The 17,111-nt window shown below is 51.2% G+C and overlaps 1 long non-coding RNA gene across 1 annotated transcript; it reads right to left on the bottom strand.

Annotated features, from left to right (window-relative positions):
- Positions 1-1,703: 1,703 nt before the first annotated feature.
- Positions 1,704-13,691, bottom strand: LOC134555408 (uncharacterized). The gene is made up of 6 exons (XR_010081424.1): positions 13,436-13,691; positions 12,153-12,272; positions 11,725-11,809; positions 10,901-11,035; positions 4,269-5,217; positions 1,704-1,827 (listed from the first exon to the last, which is right to left on the bottom strand). It is a non-coding gene; the product is annotated as an uncharacterized LOC134555408 (long non-coding RNA).
- Between the last annotated feature and the right edge of the window lie 3,420 nt (positions 13,692-17,111).

The following is a 17,111-nucleotide window of genomic DNA, read 5'->3' as shown; positions in this document are numbered from 1 at the left end:
CGGGAATCTCCACACTTTTAAGAAACAGAATACCACTAAAAGTCTGCATAAATTGCCCACACTAAGCTCCGCATGCAAACATCAGCCAAGACTGACTTGGGTGCCATGAACCCAGTGCAAGGTACCAGCCACAGTCAGAGCCACTCACTCTTAATATTTGATTATTCCTCTTCATTCCAGGAATCGCTCCTAATTCCAACCTGCATAAATCACAGGGCCTGAACCCCTGTGACTCTCATCTTTGTGTTCCCAACACCACCACGTGCCAAGGGCAGGGCTGGCCTGCTGCAGGAGCAGCTCTGTAAAGATGTGATTTAGGCCTCTGCACTTGAACCACTGAATAGTTGTTTAAGTGTAAGGTTAACTGTAGGGTCCTCTGGTCAACAGAGCAAGGGGTGTGGGTTCCTCCAGTTTAGGCACCTGTTTTATGGTGGGAGGAACCATCTTTTGGAAGGACAAGGAAGCCCTTAAATTCAAGTGTGTCTCTACTGCCTTGCCGTGGAGATGGAACACGTCTTCCTAGGGCTTGCTCCAAGGGTTCCAGAGACCACCATGCCTCACAAACATCTCTCAGCTCCTGGCCACTGCTCACCTGCCCTGAGGAGCCGTTCTTCTGAGGAGCCCCAGCCTGCAAAGGAGGTTTACCACCAGGCAGCTTCTCAAAGGATGGTGTCACTACCCTTTATTAACCTTCTTGGCTCCAAGGGGAAACAAGCATCACTTGAGGAGTCATTTTTCAGATAAGTAGACACCCATGGTGGACATATGTCAGACTTCCATGTTACAGCACCTTGACCTAGACAAGAGCAGGCCAGCTCCGTTTGGGACTAGGATGGATAGATCCTAGAAGGGCACCTCAGCTCTGGAGCCCCACACCAGCTGACCAGGCAGGAGGTCAGGGACATGAGGGGGAACATCTGAATAAACACGGCCCCATCCCTGCCTGCAGCCCTTGTTAAGGCCGGCCTCTGCCTTGAACCCGTTCCTGATGAAATGATTAATGAATGCCGTGCAGACCTCTTCCCTTCCTTCCTCTGCTTTCACCTGCCACACAGAGCAATACCAAACGAGGTGATCATGACAAACACAGCTCTAATTCTTTATTAATATTAATCAGAGGCAACCTTTCCATTGACACCAGAACCCGTGCGTGTGCTGGCGGGGAGGGGATAACACCGCGGCAGTGACATTTCTTGGGCAGGCAATTTTATTTTATTTCTTTTATTTTTTTCATCTTGCACCTTCCCTTCCCCCCTTTAATATGGGCGAGCGATACCTTGTACAAACAGAGGAAGGAAGGAGCTGATTAAATAGCAGAGTTGGAGCATAATGAAAGAAAAAGCCCACTGCAAACATCTGCTGATTGTTTTAAGCGGGAGGCACCGGGAGGTGGATTTCAGGTGATACCACGGTGGCTTCTCTCATAATCCCACCTAAGGCAGCATTAGGGCTTTGGAGCTCAGGGTGAATTTCATCCAGTCCCTGCTGGCAGGGAAAGAGGCTTAAGCAGGATAGCAAACCTCAGTCCCACCTCGGGGCAGGGCTGGGAGAACCACAAAGATGCACCACAAAGCCACCCTGAGCCAAAAGGGGCCCTTTCCTCATGCCACCAAGCCAAAGGGGAAATGTTATGGGTAGCAGCGTGGACACAGCCATCTCCCCTCCAGGTACTCACCAACACACGTTCTTGCTGTTCTTGTGTGACTGGAGACAGGATGCAGAAGATGAAGGTCTCCAGGTCACCTGCAAGGTGTGCACCTTTCGAGCTGCAGGTGGGTTCTCATGAGCAGCCACTCCCTGGGATCCTCACTGGCGAATCACAGGTCCCTTGGGGTTGGAAAGGACCTTTAAAAGTCACCTAAACCTTAGATTTGCAAGGTGAGTAGAGCTGTTTGTGGAAGAAGCTGTCCAGTCCATAAGGAATGGAGACAACCACCTCCCACTCCTTACCCTGGGGGAGCTGGGGCACTTTTCTTCAGCTGGGAGAATGGTCACTGAGCACAGGCAAGACCTACAGGTCTCTTTTGCTGCCCAGTTGTTGATTTTCCAGCTTTCCCCATCCTAATGGCCAAGGGACTGCAGGGAGATCTGTACCGAGAGAAGCCCCTTGTTCTCAGCTGAGTGCAACTTCCCTCTCTCTGTCTCTTAAAACAAATAGATTTTCATTGAAATCAACATATCTTTCTGAATTGAATAGGTTTTCATGGGGACAATAAATTTCTTCAAAACAATGCATTTTTATTACAACATATTTTTGTTCAAACCAATACTTTTTGACAACCAGATATTAATGACCAGGCCAAAGCCATAAATTTGCCTCAAACTATGTGTTTACTCATGGAAGGAAATAATTTTTCTCATACAAATACATTTTTATTTGAATCAATCCTCTTCTTTTCCACCCCCCAAAATCAGATACACTTCTCGGAAGGAAGGGGGAAAGCTGTGTGTCCAGGAAAACCCCTTCACTTCAAGAGGGATCAAGTGCTTGTGAGGATTGTCTCACTCTCACCTTCCAAAGCCCAGCAGCTCCAGAGGTCATGTGAAGCTTAACATATAAACTGTATTTTCCCATTGCCCACGTACCCACATTGTCAGCTTCTGGCAGGTCCTGCAGAAACAAAGGTTATGTCTTGCTCCCCTTGCTTAGCTGTTTGAAAATGTGTTTGCAGAACCCAGTTAAACAACCCAGAGCAGGGCAGAGATGCTCAGGCAGGGCAGCATCTCCATCCACTTTGAGGAAGCTTTTTTGTTTCTCTTGGTTCTGGAAAACGTTTTCGTCTGAGGTGGCTGCTGCAAGATCCTAAGGACACAAGGGACACATATGTCTGGATAAGCCTGCATCTTTCCTTACAACCCACCTCTCAAACCTCCTTGAAGCCTGTGTGAGGGACCTGAGCCCCCAGGGATAGGGCCAGCACTCCAGGTATGTTGGTCCTGCTCATCTCTAGCCCTGCAGAGCCCAATCCTAACCCAGAGCAGCCAAAGACATCAAAACAATTCCAGCGAGAGAGATGCAGCTCCAGCAGGGAGCCTGAGAGGCGCAGGAGGAATGGGGACAAGGGGTTGGCATCAGGGCTGAGTTTGCTGGAATTGCAAAGGTTTTGGCTGCTACTTTTGCTCCTGATTCAAAGCCTAGGCAGGAGCAAACCCCTTATCTCCTCCAGATCCTCGTTTCCCCAGCAGCCCATCCACACCAGACACATCCCCCCAGCCCAGCAGCTGCCCACACTCACAGACACCTGAGCCCTAATCGAGAAAAATCATTTTTTGGTGGAAAGTAGCTGCATCCAACCGCTTTGAGCCACGTTTCCAAGCCTGGGCCTGAGTCAGAGCCTGGGGATCCCGGGCGCTGGGAACATCAGGGGCTGACAAGGGTTCATTTCCCGTGGCCCCCGTTGGCCACTCTTTGTTGAGCTTCCCCAGCCCATGTAAACATGCTAATTGCTTGGGCTCAGCACAGGGCTGGATGCCGCGCTGTTTGTTTTCCATTGAATAGGATTAGGGATTCTGACACCAATGATTAATCGCCGCGCTGCAGACGGCTGACGAGCCCGGGGAAGGCGTCCTCTCCAAGCGGAGAGCGCGCACAATCTCTGCCAAGCAGCTGCCACTGACTTCTATCTAACCCTCTGCATCTTGCCCTTTATCCTCCCTCTTCTCCCAAAATGGCTTGCATCTGCCAAAGCCAACCCCGGGCTCCCAGAGAACAGTGGGAAAGGGGCCCTGGGCACCCCCTGCCCTGCTCTGGGCCACCACGGTGCCCCATCCTCTGTGCCATTTCCTATGCCAGCTTATCCCTGCATCCCGTGGTGCCAAAACCCTCCCAACACACTGCAATGCTTGAGCAAGCCCTTCTCAGGTTTCCTGTGAACGGCCAGGGAGATTCACGAAATTTTTCCAGCTGCCTTCGCCAGGGCACGGAAACGTCACGCAACAGCCACGTCTCTCCGCCAAGCTCCATAAGCCACCAAATGCCCCACCAGTGCCCCTTAATGGGCACAGAGCACCCAGCACTAGCCCCCAGGGCCCTTCCAAGTCCAAAGCATGTCCAGGGACCTGAGCAAGGCAGAGCAGAGCAATGGGAGCACTGAATGCCTTTGCCACACCTACCCTGTGCTTGTGGCCGCAGAAACATTTCTGTGCTCCCGTTTTGGCCAGCAGCAAAGCGAAGAAGGGAGGAGGCAGAAGAGGTGGGAGAGGAGGAAGGCTGGAGAAAGCGGCCTTGCAGGAGGCAAGCCTCAAACAGACACAACCTTTGAGATTACCTCTTCTCCTGACCTTGCAGAAGGAGCGCTGGAGGCAAATCCACCCATCTCTGCTGGTGCCTTGTGCGACATACTGTCACTCAGACAAGCGACGTTCTTAATGGGTTTGTGGGAAAGGCCTGGCCTGCCTTTCCATCTGTACCTTCTGCCGGCTCCCCTCTCCAGCACTGCCTCCCCATACGACATTCCCTTGAATTATTTAGACTGGTAAATCTTCCTGCATCTCACATCTTTAGTCCATCTGTTAGCCGGGGCTTTGCCTTTATAGGAACTGTCCTTTATGCATGCCGGCATCTGTCAACAGTACACTTGCCTCTTTTATTCATGATCTTCCGTGGGAGATGGTACAAGCTGCAGAAATGCCTCATTTCTGGTATGCATTTCATTTTAATGGAAGATTACATGACTGGGGCCCATTTTATTACTTCTTGCCCTGCACATTCATCCATCACAAGCCCCATTTGCTGAGCCTGCACTGGGACGGCAGCCATCAGCCTGCTCGTGCCGGATTCCTCCCGTGCCGCTCTCTCCCCCCCGTCGGGATGGGAAGAGCTCTGCGTTCGAGGAGGGGAAGGACAGCAAGGGGAGCTCATCCACCACGGGGCTCAGAGTTGAGTCAGGCTGCTGGCTGAGACAGGCAGTTGTGGGAAACAGGCCTGGAAGTCCAGGGGTCTCAGCGCTACACCCGTGTTCGGCTTCACACGGATCCTTCCCAACCCACACCAGCGATGTGCGGCCGCCCCGTACCTCAGGACTCTTTGGAACGGCTCCACACCCCCAAATAAACACACACACTCACCTCAGCTCCCTCCCTCAAGCCTCAAGCCATCCATGGTGCCCTGTGCATCCCACCTTGCACTCACACTCGGCACTGGGAGCAGCACAAATAAAATCAACGTGGACCAGCGGTGGTAATTAAACTGCCGGTGGTATTTGCAGCCTCTCTCTCCTGTAAGAAAGGTTGCATGCAATTAGTGAAAACATTTTGGACTGGGAACAGTGCCAGTTTGCTCTGTCCTTTCTTTCAACTCCCACAGAAACCCGAGGACCCTTGATTATCCTCCAGACTGCAAAAATAAAACCCCAGTAAAAACATTCCATTTCTACATTGTGGCTCCCTGAATTTACTGTGACCTGAGGCAGCAAGCTGGGTCAGAGGGGCCAGAGACCTCTTCAGAGATGTGGGGACTTCCCCAGCCCACAGTCCTCAGGCAGCATGAGACACGGGTGGCCATTTTAAACCAGAAAAGTGTCTGTTCTCAAAAATCCCAGCCATGAGAGTTTTCACCAAGGAGAATTCCTTCTCCATCTTGTTCAGATGAGATTTCAACGTTTTCTCTAAAGAATTCCTCCAAAAGTTAGGGCAACCCTGGTGTCTTGATGAGGTTCAGACAGCACTTCTAGAATAACTTGGTTAGAAAATGGGACTTAGATGGAGTAATGTGAGCCAGTCCTCAGCTGAGACTCCAAGTCAGTCCTTGGTGGGCTTCAAAGCATGGAAAACGTGAACGATAATCATTCGAAGCATGGAAAACCTGAACCATAGTCAGCACTGTTGGCTGGGATGCCAGCTCTGGCTGGGAAAGAAAAAATGAGCAGCTTTTGGATGACAAGGAGCCCTATGGAAAAGCCAGTATTCTTGTGCAACCTCCGATATTAGTACATACTAAAAAAATAGGAAAAAAATTGCCATAAATAACGTGCTAACCACCACAGCGGAAATTCAGGGGGAGAGAGCCCAGACATGCCTGGAGAAGAAATATGTGAGGCAACTGTCTCCAAACCGGCTGGGATGAGCTGGAAGAGGCCGAGCAGCTCCTGCAGACGGGGAAGGAGCCCTTGCCAGAAGCCGCTCCCACGCACAGTGCTTCGAAGTCGGTGGGGAAACCTGTGAGCGAGAGCTCCTCACCCAGCAGCCAGGAGGGAACAGCACCACGTGTGTCCCATATGGCAGGAGAAACCAGGAAGAGTCTGGGCAAGCAGCTACAGCAGAGACTGAGGGAGCCAGGCGATACATTTCATCGGATTGCTCAGCTGAATGGTCACTGTGACTTCCATCTAATATTCAAAACAACCTCAGCTCTGCCCATTTCACACCCAGAACCCCCCTCCAGTAGATGCTCTCCATATCGTCCAACCTGATGGCATAACTCAGCAATTTCCTTTCAGGAATCAATGAGAACAAATGAAAATTTAATACGTTCTCCAGACAACCCAACTCCTTTCTCTCCCCCATGGTAAATAAATAATGTGCTAGTCAAATGATGGATGGAGTGCTGGGAGATCGGTGGCCGAGTGCTATTAGGGGCCAGGGAGGACGGTGGAGATGTAGTCTAGCACAGGATGACGTGGTGGCCATGGGTGCTTTGAGCACATAAAGAAACCAGGAGTGAGAGGGGAGGTGTCTGGTTGATGCAGGAAGGGGCCATGGAGCAGTCTGGGCTCTCTTGCCAGGGCTTATGCACAGGGCTTATTTGGTTTCTCCACATGACTAGATCCAAAGCTTGGTGCTCTCAATGAGGAAAAAAAAAAAGCAAACAAACAAACAAAAAAAACCAAGTGAAGCTCCTTTTGTCTTCATTCAGGTTTGGGTCAGGAGATTTTGCTGGATGGGGATGTGATATTTTGGCTGGTCTGGCAGCAAGTGGCTGGAGAAGGCCAAGAAGGGTCTGAGGGATCTTCAGCCAGCACAGCAGAGGGATGACTGAACACAGATGCACTGCACGTCTCTCAGAGCCAACAGGAAAGGTGGAAAAGTGGAGCTAAAGAACCAAGGAGCGGAGACCTGACTGTACCATCACCTGGACAGGAAAGAGATGAAGTTTCTCAGTTGCTCCCCAGGTTGAGTGACCTTGTACAACCTGTGTCCTGGGACACATGCTTGTCTAGGAATTCTATCTCACCTCACATTAAATGTAGAGGTTTGCCTTTTCCCTCTGGGCTGTGAAAAGTGTCCCTAGGGCTCCCCAGGTGGAATCAAGGTGGGCTCTTGGAGATGGAGCTGGGATACACTAGCAGGACCCTCTGTCAACCTGCAGCTCCCAGAGCAGGTGGTGGACAGGACAGATGGTGGCTGCCAGGGACACTAACCTGGGCCAGATCTCCACATCTTCACCAGGACAGGACACTGCAATCATTAGCTTGTATTAATCCATGCCTTCAAGCCCAGGTTTGGGGCTCAGGCCTAGGAGCCTGAGGAAACACTGCTGGCCCCATTTCTCACTGGAAGCCACTGAGCAAACACAACATCTGTGCCTCCAGAGGCCAGGTCCCAGCTGGTGCGTGTGGTCCTGCTCGCATCCCCCTCTCCCGCACCACACAGCTCTGGCTTCTGATCCCACTGAACTTCAGGATGCACAAACAACAGTGCCTGCTCTGCCTGGTCCCACAGCTGTGCTTATCTCCCGAGCTGACTGTGTACCTCCTTATCTCTGGGGAGAGCCTCTGTGTAAATATTGCTGTAAATTCTTTGGCTTCCCTTCCAAGTCGCGCTGCTCTTTAATGCCTTCCTTGTAAGACCTGCTTGCCCTACCCCAAGCCATTAGCTGTAACAGGACGTTAATAAGGAGGGGGTTTGGTATCTCTCAGGGATGTTGACCTCTTTCACTAGAAGCAAGGCACCCATTACAGAGCAATGATAAATCACAAGCCTTCCACTCCTTCCCCAGCAGGCACTTCTTTGCATGCATAAACACACACGAGAGGCGCACGCGCTCCCTGCATTAACTCTGGCAACACCCAAAAGCCTTGGCAAGCCCGGGGCCAGCTCATCCCCTCAGGTCTCCCTCACAGAGCAAGGCACCCTCCAGCCTCTGGGCCCTTTGTGCAAGCCATAGCTACATCCATGTGCAGCTCCAAGATGGGTGAGCCAGAGCATCAACCCTTGAAACCACGGTGCTGCCAGAGACATGGCAGATGTTCACACAGCACCAGGTGGACACCAGTGGGCCAGGGAAGGACAAAAATCATCACTGTGCCTCCTCAGGGCGGGACAGCACCTCCCCATCACCTCTGCTAGCCAGGCTGTGTGCTCCAAATCCTGTGGGACCCAGCAGATGCTACCCAAAGCTCCCCAAAGAAAGCAGCATTTCTCCAGCCAGACCATATTTGTTATCTTGAGGAGATGTTGTGTTTAATGTTGAGTGCAAGCTTTGCCCAACTGAGATGAACCAGCAGAGAAGACACAGCAGGTCTCCTAACCTGCACAGAGAGTGGGACACATTAACAGGGACCTTCAGATGTCACCAGAGCTGGGCTGCCAACATCCCTGTCCCCAAGCAGAATCATAGAATATCCTGAGCTGGAAGGGACACACAAGGATCATCAAAGTGCAGCTCCTCCACAGGACCACCTCAAGAATCACAAGCTCTGCTCCATCTGAACCACCCTCAGACTCACAACTACAAGCCATCAAAAAATCTTACAGAAACAAGAAATACAGAAATATTCCTGACATTCTTTAACACATGTTTTTCCACTGTGACAATAAGTTCTTAAAAACCTTCTTCCATTCCTCTCTTTATTTTTTTTTTTCTTTTGACATAAAATCAAAAATACCCTTGGAGACCTTGCTGGCTTGAGCCTTCAGATTCAGACTCTGAGAGCTGACAACCCTGTTTTCACCTTTGTTTTTTAAGCAAGGAGAAAAAAAAAAAAGCACCAAAAGCAAGAAATTTGGCTGAAAAAGGAAAAAATAAAGGAAAAAAAAAGAAAAAAAAAAAAAAAAGGTCTGCTTGACAAAGAATTGCTTTTGACAGGAAACTATTGACCAGGCCTAACAAGCAGAGCTGGACCTGCTGGAGAAGGAGCATGGGTTCCCTCATCCATCCTGCAGTTTATAGTGCTGAGTCCAGCCAGCCCCTGGCTGCATTAGCAGCCAATTTGCTCTCAGCCCTTCGTGGAAGAGCTGGAAGGCTGGAGAGCATCCGAGCCGTGCACATCCTCGCCCAGGGTGATGCTCCCGTGCAGCAGCCGGAGCTGGGAATGGAGCATCTTCCCAGCATGCCCTCCTCTGCACTGTAAACAGCCTCCTGCAGCCGCCTCTGCTCATCCTTTAATTACATCAAGGCAAGATTTCTGCTGAGCCCAGCACAAAGCTGGTGCTGCAGGAAGAGGCGAGCGGTCCTCCTGGTCCTGGCTCTGCCCGCCCCATCCTGGTGTTCTGCCTCAGTTTCCCTGGTTTGACAAGTGTTCCTCACCCTCACACAATGCTGCTGTCATCTGCTTGCAGATAAACCCACCCTCACAGTATTTTTTTTTTTTATTTTGCTTAGTTAGAGCAAACGGATTAAAAAGCCCCAAATTATCGCCAGCAAATTCAGAGCAACAGGTCAGGTCAGAGCGGACTGAAGGGCTGGATCCAGCCTGCTGGGGATGGATGAGTCTCCCCCACTCCTGCACTGTGTCCAGGCACAGCTGTTTCCTCGGCTGTTGTTCTGCTTTGGGCTCTGGCTGCTGCATTTGAAACTTCTCTGCTTTTCCATGCTCACCTCCTTCCTGGCAGCTCAAGGGCTTTCGCTCCCTGGGGCTGTCATTAATCGGTTGTGATCAGAGGTCGGCTATAACCCTTTCACAGCAGCCTCTTGACTTCACTCTCACCCTGGGGGATGCACTCAGGGACAGAGCAAGAAGCATGTTGAAATATGCCTTTTTTTTCTTTTTTTTTTCCCCTTCCTTACAGTAAAGCCCTCGCTGTCATCAGAGTAAGGAGCTATTCAGCCTTGTGACACAAAACCAGGAAATCAGGGTGCTCTTGCTCCAGACTCTGTAGCTGGTTAATGACCTTGGGCAAAGGGCTCCATTTCTCTGTGCCTTGGTTTTCAGTGATACTCTAAGAAAAATACGGGGAAAAAGAAGGGTTTCACTTCTAATATGTGTGCTGGCTCCAAAGATGAGACCTAGAGGGCAAAGCCTGGCTGTGACACCATTAGCAAACCACGTCACCAGCTCTTGGTAGCGGGGAGAGTTTCCAAGGCAGGACCTTTGCAGCCTAAATGTGATGGGAAGGCACAGGCTGGTGGTGAGAGCTGGGCTGGGCAAGGCTCACCAGCCCTGAACTGAACGTGGTGGTCACCAACCACGTGGAAAATGGGTTGGAGACAACGGGAATTCACAGAGGGATCGAGCTCCACCTCAGCCACTTCCTACAGGAGCACACACATGCAATGTGGGCAGACCACAGCAGCCTTGGTGCAGCACAAGCAGCCCTGTAGGGGCAAACAGGCCTTCAATTATTTGTGATATAGACAGCCTGGTGTGGCAGGATCTGCTCTCAGCCTGCAGCCGCCTTACCATGGAACCTGTTTGCTGCCAGCACATTTCCATCCCCTGTGCCACCTGGAGCAGTTTAGCACAGGAAGATCTCTCTCCCGAGGAGCAGCACAACAAGGCCCAGGCTCCAGCTGGGCATTAATGCCATATCAATTACCATGGAGCCATCATAGGTGCAAATCCGCTTCGCTGTTCTACATGATAACACCCTTATAAAGGGACAGCTCATTTGGCAGGTTATTCCCTGCCAGGATGAGGGGAATGATAAGGACATTGGCTCTTCAGACCTGTGGGTGAATTGATGGGAGATGGATTCCACACAACCCCATAAAATTAATACTCACAGATCAATCTTTCCTCACCTATTTTCCTGCAATTGCGTGGCAGGCAAAAATATGCACAAGTGATGATGAGGTGTATCCAATCTTCTGCTAGTGGGAGATGGGTTTCCTTTCAGGCCCAAGTCTTCAGGATGCCCATAAAGGCAACTCTCCAGCCTAGTGTGAAAGAGAGCCTTCAACATCTCATTATGCAGAGGGGCAAATTATGCCATGGTAAGTCATCAATTCTTCTCCTCTTTACTGGACAAGGACAGCTGAGAGGACCTGGCAGTGAGGATCATGTTGGGAAGGATGGGAAAAAGAAGAAAAAGTGCAGAGACATTGGTTGGGGCATGCTTTCTGGCTCTGTGGGTTTCTCAGGCATAGCCCCACAAATGCATCAAGGCATCAAAGCTGCTACCAGGTCACAGCGTGAGGATGCAGCAAGAGTGACACTGTCATACACATACAGGTGTGTTGTCACTCACCTACCGGTTCAGCTGTCCAGACAGATCTTTAGCGGGTGAAAACTTAAATATTTTAGCCCAAACCCATGGGAAACTGGACTTTTACCAGGAGTTCTTGTTGAGTGTTTGAGCAGGAGGCAGCACCACTGAGGGATGAGCGAAACAGCAGCTATAACTGGGGCCTGGTAACAGAGCTGAGAAATTAAGTCCTGAGATACACAGAACATTCAAATCCCTGGACACCTCTGAGTGCTGCTGCAGGCAGCAGAGGAGCTCAGAAGCAGGGTTAGCAGTGGGTGGGAATGCCTCTTGACCCAAGCACAAGTGCAAGGGCTTTAAACATGAATTTGTACCTGGGATAACTTCACACTGGCTTCAGAAAAATATCAGGCACAGTACCTGCCAGAGCCAGGAATCCTCTCTGAGAGATGGGGAAAGCCTCAGCAGGCAGTCAAGCAGAAAACTCCTTCAACAGGTATTAAAGCTGTAAATAAATTAATTCACATTAATTAATTAAGAAGTTTAAGGAGAGAGTCAGGGATCAAGTGGCATAGGCATAACATGGAGCAGAGCCAGGATGGCTCTGGATCCTGGAAGTTTCCTCTCCTCCTTCTCAAAAGGAGCAGAGAAAGGAAGGGGCTGTGGCAGGCAGCACAGGGGCTGAGGACGAGGCAGAAGAGCTCTGGAAAAGGGATAAGAAAAAGGCCAGAGGGGGCAAAAGAGGACAAGGAGTGACCAAAAGGTGCTGGGACAGGCTGGGAAAGGGAGGCTGGTTGCAAACCACACCTGGAAAGCCAGATCAGCCCATGTTAACCCTTAAAACTCACACAGCTTTTCCCTGGAGATATATTCCCAGCTGCTGCAGTCAGAGGCTAAGGGTTGTAGGAAGCATCCCATGGATTTCAGAGGCTTCTTGGCTATAGCTCTGCTCAACAACACCTGCTTTGCTGGAAGAAAAAAGCACAAAAAAGGCAAAGGCTGCTGCACGTTGTTTCCCAGTAGTGTGCAAGTATTCATCCATCTGTAAACATCTGGAAGCTGGTGGAGCTCAGCACTAGCTGTACTGCCCCAAAAGAAGAGGACAAAAGTGACACAGTTTTGTGAAAAACAAGGGCATTTTATAATGAGATCCTTCTGGGAATCATTGGAATTGGGATCCCTTGGAAGCTTTTGAGTGGGTTAACTCCTGTTGAAGTGAGAACATCAGTGAGCAAGGGCCAAGGGGACCCAAACAAACAGAACTGCAAAACTCTCTGCCCACCAGCAGGAATTCGGGCTTTTTAATAAAAAGTTGCTGTTCTGGCCACATCAAGGCCACTTACCTTTCTGGCCTGGAGACATGATTTCTGCAGGGCCTCTCACAGAGGCCACACAGGGACAAGTCCTGGAGGTTGACACAGCCTCTGGACCAATTTTGAACCTGGAGAGAGACCTCAACCTCAAAGCAGCACATTTGGGTCACCTCTCCTGCTTACACTAGTACCAGTTCCTTGGCCCTGGAAAGTTAGACCCACTCTGTGTCAGAGCTCAGCTTTCCAGAGCTAGGTTTGAACACTCTCGTCCCTGGAGCCTCGCCTGAGCTGTCAACAGAGTGAGGGGGAAGGAGAAATGTACTGTCAGGAAATGTAATCTCTGAAAAGTGCAGAAATCCAACTGTGGGAGGATTTACAGGAGTTCAAAACTAAGGGACGCCAGGAAAGACAGCTAAATAAACACATAGATCATGCATCTTGAAAGCTGGTGTCAAGATCGTAAAAAATCAACTGGGTTATAGGAGCAGACAGGTGGCGATTGGTGCAACCCCTGCTCCTCGTGTCCTGGAGCCTTTGGCTGGCCCTGTCCACTGGAAGGAGCACCCAGCAGATGTTTTCCTGATTATGAATGCTGTATAATTTATAATCCGCAGCTTTGCACTCAAAACGATCCTGGAGCTGTGGGGAGGCCGAGGGGTAGAGAGGCCAAATCCCTCCCATCCATTAATGCAACCAGGCCCCATCTCCTCCCAGTGACACGGAGAACAGGCTGTTCCTGAGATGTGCTAGGCACTGGGTGCTCTCAGCAACAAGTGTGGGGGACCTTAGAACATCATTTTATGCCATCAAGGAGTTACATGCTTTTTCATCCTGCTCCACAGCCACCAGGAACACCGACCATGTGACAGCAGCAGAGATGTATTGCTCCCAGGGAGAAAAGCCCCTCTCGATGCTGTGCCAGGCTCTGCAAAGGGCGACCAAGCTCTTTTCATCCTTTCCTCTCTCTTCAGATGTTGGCTGAGTCTTTCCAAGGTGTCTGTGAGAAGTTTGCAAGTGTTATGACTCGTATCACTCAGAATTTGGAGAGCAGCACCTTGAAATGGAAAATCCAGCGCTTCCTCCCCCTTCAGAAAAATCACATATAGGGGCCCACGAGGGAAAACAATGAGCTATAAAAGCGTTCTGAACATCTCTTCTCATCTTGGCACAAAACACTGCTTTGGGCCTTGCTAGCAAAGGAAATTGAGCACCTCGAATGCCTGGTTTCAGAGACAATAAACAGACTTGCTCCTGGCCAGCTGAAATTGCTCCAGCGATCCCAATGGCCTGACGTTCCTGGGCGAGTGTCAGTGCCTCCCCTTTAGCAAGGGCTGACACCACGCTGGGCTGGGCGGTGTTACTGTCCCCCAGAGTGACACTGGGGTGTCACCTTGCAGAGCCACAGGGTGTGCTCCCCTCTGGGACAAGGAGGAGCACAGCCTGATGGAGGGAGGGACACCCAAGGGCCAGAGGAGCTGATGGGGTCTCGCCCACAGCTGCCTCAGGTGGTTTCTCTGGTGAGCAAAAGACATTTGGGGACACCCAAAGGCTTCGGGGGGCAGCAGCTGCCTCACAAAGCACTCCTGGAGCTGAGCCCACAAACCCTCCGCGGGCTGCAGGGACTGCCAGCTTGGCTCCCTGCTGGCCCAGCGCTCCCTCCCCGCTCGCACGGCCACATCCCCGTGTGGAGGGAGCGGGGCGGGTGCGGACAGCCCGGCCTGCCCCGGGGAGCCGGCCCCGGGAGCGCCGCGGGCCCGGGCAGCGCCGGCAGCGCAGGCGGGCGCAGGCCGGGCCCCCCAGCCGCGCCTCCCCGCCGCCGGCAGCCCGAGCCAGCAGTCTCTGACCCCCCTCTAGTGGCTATAAAACATAGCCAAGTTCACGAACCCGCCGCCCGGGCAGGCTCTGGGCGCTGGCACCCCGGGCTGGGCCAGGGCAGGGCTCCGGACCAGCAGGGGCGAGGGGATGCTGGCCCAGTTCCACCTCCCAGCCCGCCGCGGCGAGGATGCTGAGCCACGGGGCGAAGGCGATGCCAGGGCCGTTTTCCATCCTACCCCCTCTGATCATTAATAAATAAATAAGTTAAAATATGAAAGCAAAGATCGTCCTCCAAGTCCCTACGGGGTGGTGGGAGGCAATCGCCCTCCCCGCCCTGCGAGGCTCTGCCCTTGCTCTGGAGCAGGACACGCCTGGAGGGGCACACACACCTGAGGGCCCTGCACAGCCGTGGCCCTGCTGCACCCGGAGGCACAGCCTTCTCCAGGGACAGCTTTGCAGCCACTGTTAACCGGGACAGGACAAGGAACCAGGCAGCGCTCCCTTGCTGCAAGGCCCAGAGGAGATCCCCCTCCCCGATCCTGGAAGGATGAGAGTTGGAGTTTTAACCTCAGGGGAAAGCAGCAGCCCTAAGGCAAGACAGCACAGAGGCAACAGCATCCCCTGAGAGCTTCCTCCTCCAGCCCCAAGGACAAAACAGGAGGAGCAGGGCCGGCTTCAGAGGAGGCTTTAGATGGCAATAGGCACAGCCTGAGCAGCAGGGCTGGTAACAGCGTCTCTGCAGGGCTGGGATCCCAAATCCCAAAGGCTTTCCAGCTGCAGCAGACATGCATCCACACACCCTCCCGAGGAGGCCCACGGGCTGTGTACCCCTCCAGCACTCCTCAAGTTCACATCGAGACGGTGCCGTGAACATCGAAGCAGACACAAAATGATTGTTATAATAAGTGCTGTAAAACATGCTGGTGCTTTTCAGCTCGGCTCCCAAGGAAAGTGGCTTATGCAATTACACCGTAGGCTTCTGTGTTTCAATCTCTTTGGAACCTGTCAGCTAATTTTAACCCAATTTAGCAGAGAGACAGAAAACTCTGAGAGTTTTAGTTTCACCAGGCTGTCAGCTAAAGGACAGGCACCTTCTTGGTGTCCTCCCTCGAGCAAGGGCTGCAGTGCGAGCTCAGCCTCTTACCAGACACCAGAGACTCCCCATGACCTTAACAAGCAACCCAGTGCAGGAAAGGGGTGTTACAAGAGCTCCCACTCCTCACCCAAAATCATGACAAACCTGGGTGGCAAAGCTCCCTTTCCACCCACCTCACTTCTAGCCACCAAACTCCATCACATTTCATTTTTCTCTGGAAAGCTTAGTTCTTTTCATCCTAAGTTTTCTATAAACTAAAGAAGTAAAGTTTCCTTTGGCTAGTGACTAGCATCAAACGCCATTAAAATAAAAACTTGAGAATGTTTTCCGCCAGAAATTAAGTTGTTCTTTTTCCTCTTTTTTTTTTTTTTCTTTTAAATTCTTCACTAGGGAAGGGTGAGAGAATGAACTGAGCATTTTTAGACAAAAGTGGAAAAAAAATCAGATTAAATACAAGGCAATACAGTCACATTTGGAAGGAAGAAATGTTCTACCAGCTACAGAGTGCTGGCACCTGCCAAACATCTGACCTTGAAAGATCAGGCCAGGCTTAGTATGCATGGTACAGACAGGGCTTTAATACAAGAATTTCAGCTATATATAGGAACCCATCCATTTTCATTCTTTAAAACAAAATGCAGAAGAAAAGGCTGGCTGAAGCCAGGCTGTTTGGTAGCCAGTGTACCCTGGCAGCACTGAGAGGCTGACAATGCAGGAGAGCCCAGAGGAGGCAGCCCGGGAAACCGCTCCGGGGGACGTGGTGTGGGACCATGGTTAGTGGTCAGCTCTCAAAACACTCTGCTTGTGTTTGGCTGGGGCTGTCAAGATGAAATTAATCTTGCCTGGGCAGTCAAGGTTTGGATCTACCTTCGCTGGCCTCTAATGAAAAATGCATAGTGGCAAGCATTGGAAAATCCCTGACACTCGGCACCAGAGGGTACATTTAAATAATTCTATGAATATAGATCAATAAAACTAATGCACTTATAGCTGCTGTGTGAAGTATTCAAACTAGAATAAAAGTCATCTTGTATTACAAAGCCCTGTATTAATTCCTTGCACCTATTGTTTTACATATTCAATTAATCTTAGTCGGCAGAGAGCAACTCATACACGGTATTAAAAGCACAAGGCACGAGAGGCTGTATCGGAGAGCCCAGACATCTTCATAGCCAGAGGTGAGCTTGGAGGAAGGTGTCCCCACAAGAACCCACTGCCTGCGGGCTAGAGACATGAGAGCACAGCTGTGGCCATGCTGGCACTTCCAAATCCCCGTGTGTGTGGTCTCCAGGACACCACGTGTCTCTGGGGATTCTGCAGAGAGGGATCTCAAAGCATCAGGGGCAGGAACTGCAGGAAGAAGCACCTTCCCAACAAAGGTGGGGATGGAATGGAGACCTGGAGCTCTGGCCACTACAAGACCCAGCTGTTTGCCTGTGAGTCATTTCCAGTACCAGACAGAGGAGCAAAGGAGATGGGAGATAATGGGGCTGGTTTCCCAAAATCTCTCAAATGCCAGCACCTCTCACTTAGCTGCGGGGAAAAGCTATTCATTGAACAGCTATTTTAGGGATCTCCTCAGG

Source organism: Prinia subflava, chromosome 10 (genome assembly GCF_021018805.1).
Source record: "Prinia subflava isolate CZ2003 ecotype Zambia chromosome 10, Cam_Psub_1.2, whole genome shotgun sequence".
Lineage (NCBI taxonomy): Eukaryota > Metazoa > Chordata > Aves > Passeriformes > Cisticolidae > Prinia > Prinia subflava.
This window is presented reverse-complemented; position numbering and strand designations above follow the sequence as displayed.